At 38.1% G+C, this 8,369-nt stretch overlaps 1 protein-coding gene across 2 annotated transcripts in view; it reads right to left on the reverse strand.

Moving 5' to 3' along the window:
* The window catches only part of LOC133569470 (brefeldin A-inhibited guanine nucleotide-exchange protein 1-like), a 67,782-nt gene that overhangs the window by 57,543 nt on the left and 1,870 nt on the right, over positions 1-8,369 (reverse strand). The gene's annotated exons all lie outside the window — the stretch shown is intronic.

An 8,369-nucleotide genomic window follows, 5' to 3' on the forward strand; every position in this document is an offset into this window, starting at 1 on the left:
CAAAGTAAGGAATAAATATATGTATGATTCGTGCCTATATCGTATCGTATTGATATCGGTATCGGCAAATACTCAAGGCTACAATATTGGTATCGTATCGGAAGTGAAAAAATTGTATCGGGACATCCCTAGCAAAAACGTTACCAATTGGGTAAATTCTAAATGGTTAGTTTCCCGAAGTTTAAAAAAAAGACAAGATAAATAGTTTTATAAATATCGTTGCAATTCCTCCTCAATTTGATTGTACATTTTTGGGACTGATGCAGATCCCAAATACACAACAACTTGTACCAATAAGTAAGTTTTGCACAATAAAGCCCATTTTAAAAAAATGGCGTGTTCCCTGAAGAGCTTACTAAAATCCAAATTCCAGCATCACAGCTAGTTATTGTACAACACACTTCCAATATGCCATTGTGGGACCTTTTTAAAATTACTGTAAACCCTATAAGTTGATACAAAATCCCTTATAGTGTGAGTTTTGTATCCTTTTAAGGTACCTTCTGAAGCAGGGTAAAAGGTTTTATGGCTAATCTAAAACCTGCTTCTGCTCCTCCAAGCATGACGGAATGCAGGTACTTCCCAAATGTCAACGGACGCTGTGGCACCTGTCGAGGTGGAAGTAGTACTTTTACTTCAACTGAATTTCCATATTGGAAATGTATTTTATCCGATAGCGTAACAACTTGTTGGGGGCTGCATGTTGCTCCACGTACCCCTATGTACACTGTAAAAGTTATGACGATCTACAAGAGCTTTAGAGGTTCAATTGTAGGTCAAAATGTGCTATGTGGACAGACACTTTCACTGTTGAGTAGGAATAAACACTGTCAGGACCTAGACAGAGCGGCATCATTGTCAAACATCGCTTTATTCATGTTTCAAAAAGGTGGACGCTTATCAACTTGACGATCCTTTCATTCACAGCACAAGCTGATCGAGGCTTAGATATGGTGTGCACAATAAATACAACAGTGAGTCAGTCAGCCTCCCAGGATGCAAATGAGCTGCATGAATCAGCTCGGGTTGATTTTTAGAGGGAAGCAGGCTCTGGTGGAGACGACTGCTTAAATCTGAGAGCTGCTTGATAAAAGTGGTCTCTCTCTGTCTCTCTCTCTCTCTCTCTCTCTCTCTCTCTCTCTCGCTGCACCACATCCAAAGACGCCCTGTTTACCCTAAATATGAGCTTTGGAAGGGAGTAAACAGCGACACAATACAAGCGATGTATTGAAAATTCTGACAGTTTTGATCAAGACTGTCAAAAAATGTATTAAAATTAATTTGAAAAACTCTGCAGTTAGAACATTTTGCTGCAGAAATACTTAAATTTCCATTGCAAATATCAACCATTACCAACAAACTGACTCATTTAAGCCACACGTAAGTCCTTAAGCTATGTTTTAAGTTCATGTTAGTGTTTGAACCCAAGAGAGCTTGGCTTGTCCATTTCAAGACTCATACAGCTTGCACACTCGCTCATTTATGTGCCGACTAGGCCACTTGCTAAGAATAGACTTCAGGTGAGCACACATGAAATCCAACACACCAGTGACACAGGTAACACCCTCGGCAGAATTTTTTCCACACTGCAGCCACGCGATGAATGAGGAAAAACACCTGGCAGGGCAACTTAAGCTGTTGGATCAAGACTAATTCATTAAGAGCACATACTGCCAGAATGTTGTTCGCACACACAAGCCAGCGGCTACAACACATATGGATTTGAATATACCACGTTCTGGAAAGCTGGGAAAATTCAAACTTCCTACAAGGAGTTTACACAGTACCAACAGTGGTGCACTGCAAGACACATTAAAATATGGCCTTTAAATATTCTCATCTATCCAGGTTTTCTCAAGGTATTGAATCCATCGCAACTGGACTGTTCCGATTGTATTAAAATACTTTTCGCCTCTCTTCCAAGCAGGCTTCATCGGTCCTTGGGTAGGACAGCTCTAGTCTGAGGATGATGCGCGATCCAAAATATTTTTTCCTCTAAAAGTGGAGACATGCTCAGACAAGCATTTTAGCTCTATTGTGGTGCAAAACAACAGTTAAGATACAATTAAGTGATACCTCTGCCAACACATCAACAGCCATAGAATCAGCGTTGTTAGTATTCCATTTAGTTGTATCAATAGTCAAGGATGAAAAGCAAGTCTAGTGCAAAATGAACAACCAAATTGTGAGAAATGCAATGCCCTGACAATACTTAAATACTGCATACTTATTTGACATACACAATACAAATTAGGAGGATTTTACAGAAAATGTGGTAGAATAAAAGTAATTCAAGAGGGCGTGGGTTGTTCAACTCTGTTATTTTACTGCTGTGCTTTTGTTTTGAAGGCTGTACTTTACCAGCTACAGGATATGTTATGCTGATGTTGCCATGGTGTCACTGAGCAGACCATATATGCGAGTTTCCCCGGGGAAACACGAGGGTTGACAGGTACAAATAGAACGCAACTTTTTTTTTTTACATGAAAATTGGTGTGTTAATATTAGGGGTGTGGGAAAAAATCGATTAGAATACGAATCGCGATTCTCACCTTGTGCGATTCAGAATGGATTGTCTTTTTTTTTTTAAATCGATTTATTTATTTAATTATTTTTTTAAATTTATCCAACAAACCAATACACAGCAATACCATAACAATGCAATCCAATTCCAAAACCAAACCTGACCCAGCAACACTCAGAACTGCAATAAACAGAGCAATTGAGAGGAGACACAAACACGACACAGAAATAAACCAAAAGTAGTGAAACAAAAATGAATATTATCAACAACAGTATCAATATTAGTTATAATTTCAGCATAGTGTTAATAAAAATCCCTCATTGACATTATCATTAGACATTTATAAAAGTAAAAAAAAAGAACAACAGTGTCACAATGGCTTACACTTGCATCGCATCTCATAAGCTTGACAAAACCCATTCATCCATCCATTTTCTACCGCTTATTCCCTTTCGGGCTCACGGGGGGCGCTGGCGCCTATCTCAGCTACAATCGGGCGGAAGGCGGGGTACACCCTGGACAAGTCGCCACCTCATCGCAGGGCCAACACAGATAGACAGACAACATTCACACTCACATTCACACACCAGGGCCAATTTAGTGTTGCCAATCAACTTATCCCCAGGTGCATGTCTTTGGAGGTGGGAGGAAGCCGGAGTACCCGGAGGGAACCCACGCATTCACGGGGAGAACATGCAAACTCCACACAGAAAGATCTCGAGCCTGGATTTGAACCCAGGACTGCAGGAACTTCGTATTGTGAGGCAGACGCACTAACCCCTCTGCCACCGTACACTGTGTCCAATGTTTTCACAAAGATAAAATAGGTCAGATTTTTGGTTCGTATAATAGTTAAAACAAATTTACATTATTGCAATCAATTGATAAAACATTGTCCTTTACAATTATAAAAGCTTTTAAAAAAAAATCTACTACTCAGCTAGCATGTCAGCAGACTGGGGTAGATCCTGCTGAAATCCTATGTATTGAATGAATACAGAATCGTTTTGAACCGGAAAAATATCGTTTTTGAATCGAGAATCGCGTTTTATCGAAAAAAAAATCAATATATAATCGAATCGCGACCCCAAGAATCAACATTGAATCGAATCGTGGGACACCCAAAGATTCGCAGGCCTAGTTAATATGGTATAGCAATATACCGTAGGCACCACTAGATTTGCTACTGCTATTTTATTCTTTTAGTTTGCAGGCTACTTCCTGGTTCATGGTAGGTGAAGGACAAATGGCACCATCATAGTTCTGGGGGGTGCATGGTTCCATTAATGGAATTGAGACTCATCTGTTACCTGTATCCCGATCCTGTACAAAAGGTAAGAGGTTATTCCTTCAGTCATGCACCTCCTCTCTCTACAAAGTCTGTGTTATTTGCATAAGTCTGCTTAATGTATCTGCACAACTATTTGTTTACAAAGCTTGCAGTACACTGCTATATATAAAGAAAACAAGCTTTTCATGGTCGCCAAGCACGTTTTCTCTTTACATCCAACTGCAACACTTTGAGATTCAACCTCGTAATCATAGTGCAATAATTTCCTCCTTCCCAGCAGTCTCGAATGCAGCAATAAACATGGCCAAACTCTCACAAGAGCGCTCGGGATTCGTCAATTAAAAGGCAACACAACGCAGCTGATCCACAGCTTGACGGGTTGGGCGGGAAGACATCAAAACACACGACTCTCTAGAGACGCTTTCTATACGCTATACGTCATGAGGCCTGGCCTGGTGGTGAGAAAAACAGCTTGAAGAAAGGGTACGGTGGGAAGAGGAGACAAGGAGGTGGGCTTTCAAATTATTAAATAAAATACATATAGTGTGTTACATATTACAAATTAGTGTCATTGTATAACCTTTGCAAGTTATCTTTTTAAATAAGCTGTAGGACTGTCATGCAAGTGTGAAAAGAAGTCAGCCACTGTTAAAACCTAAAAAATAATAAATATGATTAAAAGCTAAAGGAAGAATGCGAAAGTGTTTCATGTCATCCCTCACTTCACTCTGCAGCATAGCTACTTGTTACGCAAAAATAAGGTTAACCACTGTTAATTAAAAAAAAGTGACAGCACTCCATCTGAGCCATGATAGCAAGGTGTCTAGCATAAATTCTTATAAACTTTTTAATATTGCGTATTATCGTTGCAAAAAGCAAAAGAAATACAGTAAATCGAATTTCTAAATATTTGTACAACTTGAGAGGCAAATTCTCCCTAGATTCTAATCAGATGATGGTGTCAGATTTAACAGTGCTTGTGTCTTGACAGCAGAAAGATGCTAAGCAAATATACTGTATGTATGCAATAAAGTAGTAGGTAGAGTGCGATAAATTTGTTCAATGTATCAGATTATGTTATCTCTTAAAGGGAACTTTTAAAGCAAAACTAACTTTTCTTACCAGTTAGTACTGTTTTTTGTGTATTTGACATCTGAATAAGTTCTAAAAATTTAAAACCAAAACTAAAACCATGGCAAAAATACTTATAAAACAATCTTGCCTTTTTTTATACTTCCTCCAAATGAGAAGTTTGGAATTTGCGCAATTTGTAAAGTTTTTTTCCAGTTGCGTATTAGTGGATATATCCAAGTATGGTAAAGATTTACCCCAAGATCTTTGTACAAGTCCGTCATTGTAGTTAGATGTTGTAGTCAATTAGCTCCTTCATTTTTTCTATCATCTTGTTGTGGGACAGATTGGCTCGTACATGCACAAGCATTCTCCGCTGTTGCCGTTTCTAATACAAAGTAGCGTATAGTTCCAAATTATATCCATCAGTAGACTTGCTAATGAAGCGCTAAAAACTAAAACAATGATGGCAGAGAAAAGACACTGTCAAAGTGGAGCCACATAAATAAAACCGCCAACAAAACAGAAAATCCTGAACAAACAGTCAAAAAGCAGTTTAAAGATGGTCTGTAAAACATAATCTATAAAAATGTTTGACCAAAGAATCACTGTTACATGTTATGTAGACCAAAAGAAAGCTTTTTAATGTAAAAAAAAAAAAAAACATAATATGACCCCTTTAAATGGGATCACATTCCTTAGAGGTTATAAGCTAGGTCAACAACACTTACATTTTGAGTCCTAACTACTATAATATTATTTTTGAAGGAAATAATGTAGATTATAGTTTCTGATACTGATGTACTCTGCACTATTTTAAAAGGGTCAGCCATATTTGTGAAATATTTTGTGTCAAATTGCCTCTTACAGGCGACGTACGCTCTTGCTGTACATACCCAAATTCTCCAGATGCACAAAGAATTTATTTGGAACCCGTGCATTTTTGATTGACGCTCAAAATTATGGTTTTGGTGTTAGCTTATTTTGAACATGCATCCAAGTACAACATGACATCACATATTTCCAGTTTGACTATAAGTCTTTTAGTACAAAATATTATAGTTGATGCAATTTAAGTGGTGTGTTTTGGAAATGTCGGCCATATCTGTGAGGTCTGTTTTGTCTAATTGCCTCCTAAAGGCGATGTATTCTCTTACTGTAGCCAACAAAGAGGCTGGATCAATAACAAGGTAGGTCATAGAAGTAAACACAAGCCCCGCAGTGGAAACAATGACAAAAGAACCTCTTTTGTTGCCTCATCAGTGTGCACTGCAGAATAATTAATTTATAGACGTCTCACTACTTCATCAGAGTATACACATAAGATAATGTTTAATACATTGTAGGAGTGGGGTTGTAGAAATCATGCTCTTGCTAGTCTAAATACATTCTTTAGTATAAACAGAATAATTATTTATGCTTTCAGATCAAGCGCAGGCCCTGACACGCGGACATGCACTCTACTGCAAGCTCATTATCAGAAAACCAGTCCACCTTTGGGATTACAAGCAGCTAAGGAGGCAGGGGGCAACTAACCAGTAAGCAGGGTCTTGATTAAAATAATATTTAAAAAGGTAAATTAATCAAGTATTTATTATTATACATAATTACTTAAACAAACTGAGTAAACAAATGATTAACTCTTATTTAATAATAAAAAAAAAGGGGGTTTCGGTAAGAGCCACTGAATACATTCTCACGTTTTAGAGAGGCTATGAGTCACCTTTAGGGAGTCATTGCATGGCAAACACTTTTATTTATGGCCCAGTGCTTATCATGGGTACACATGTGGTGCTACTGGTGGTACAAAGCTTACAACCAGGAGGGAAGCACGTGTTCCCTTTATGATCCTAGGTACAATAGTGTCATTGGCACAGGTGCATACCTCAAAATATAGTCAATATCCATTACCTGGATGTCCGTTATGATATACTGTATACATCAGGTACATCCAAAGCCATCTAAAACCGTAACAAAAAGTCGACTTGATTTCTGACGTTCATTGACAGGACAGAGCGGACGCCTGCATGCTCTAAAAGACGTCTCAGAGCCCCGAGAGATGGAGGAGATTATGTAAGTCATTCTCTTTTCTGGGTCACACAGTTCTTTCTGGTGGTTTTTAATGCACTATATTACTATATCACTAAAGTTTGAATTCACAACAGTTGGTGTATTACCCAGCATAAACCTTCCACTACATGACTAATTAATTAACTGTACTGTGACTGATATTACCATGTGTCACTCCTCACTAAGTACTTGATACTATTAATTTTACCACCCACAAAAAAGTTGGAAAATGTCACCCAGATCTGGCAAAGTCTTTGTAAACCCCCTGAAAGTCAGCCTACACAATGAAAATGCAGATTGTGTGGGTGTGTGGACAGGACAGGTAGCCTGTTGCCTGCTACACAAGATGGTCTCAGTGTCCATGCTGGCATCAAATTACACCCCTGGCAGAACAAAAGCCTTGTTTTTTGCAAGACCTAAATAACGTCTGGCATTTAGGAATAAGAGCCGATGTTAGTTTTTGCTTTTGTTTACTTATTTTGCACTCTTCAAATATTTCACCTTTGTTTTGTTCTGAGTAGACTCATAATCAACAAATAAAATATAAAATTTAAACAACGTAATTATAAAAAAGTACCTTCATCAGTAAAACTGACCCTGCATTTACTTGTAATAGTACCTTCATCAGTAAAACTGACCCTGCATTTACTTGTAATCAAAGTAAAAGCCGTGTTTGTTGCAAGACCTAAACAGCGTGGCACAGTGGGAGAGTGGCCGTGCGCAACCCGAGGGTCCCCGGTTCAATCCCGCCTAGTGCCAACCTCGTCACATCCGTTGTGTCCTTGAGCAAGAGACTTCACCCTTGCTCCTGATGGGTGCTGGTTAGTGCCTTGCATGGCAGCTCCCTCCATCAGTGTGTGAATGTGTGTGTGAATAGATAAGTGTCAAAGCGCTTTGAGTACCTTGAAGGTAGAAAAGCGCTATACAAGTATAACCCATTTATTTATGTAGGCACGAGAGCCAATGGTAGTTTTTGCTTTTGTTTACTTATTTTGCACTATTAAAATATTTGACCTTTGTTTTATTCTGATTAGAATCATAATCAACAAGTAAAGTATAAAAGTTAAACAACGTAATTATAAAAAAGTATCTTCATCAGTAAAAATGGCCCTGCATTTACTTGCAATCAAAGTAAAAGCCTTGTTTGTTGCAAGACCTGAATAATGTCTGGCATGTAAGCATAAGAGCCAATGGTAGTTTTTGCTTTTGTTTACTTGTTTTACATGATTGAAATATTTGACTTTTGTTTTATTCTGATTAGACTCATAATCAACAAATAAAATATAAAAGTTCAACAACGTTATTAGAAAAACGCATCTTCATCAGTAAAACTGGCCCTACATTTACTTGCAATCAAAGTAAAAACCTTGTTTGTTGCAAGACCTAAATAACGTCTGGCATGTAAGCATAAGA

The sequence above is a fragment of the Nerophis ophidion genome, linkage group LG15 (genome assembly GCF_033978795.1).
Source record: "Nerophis ophidion isolate RoL-2023_Sa linkage group LG15, RoL_Noph_v1.0, whole genome shotgun sequence".
Taxonomy (NCBI): Eukaryota; Metazoa; Chordata; class Actinopteri; order Syngnathiformes; family Syngnathidae; genus Nerophis; species Nerophis ophidion.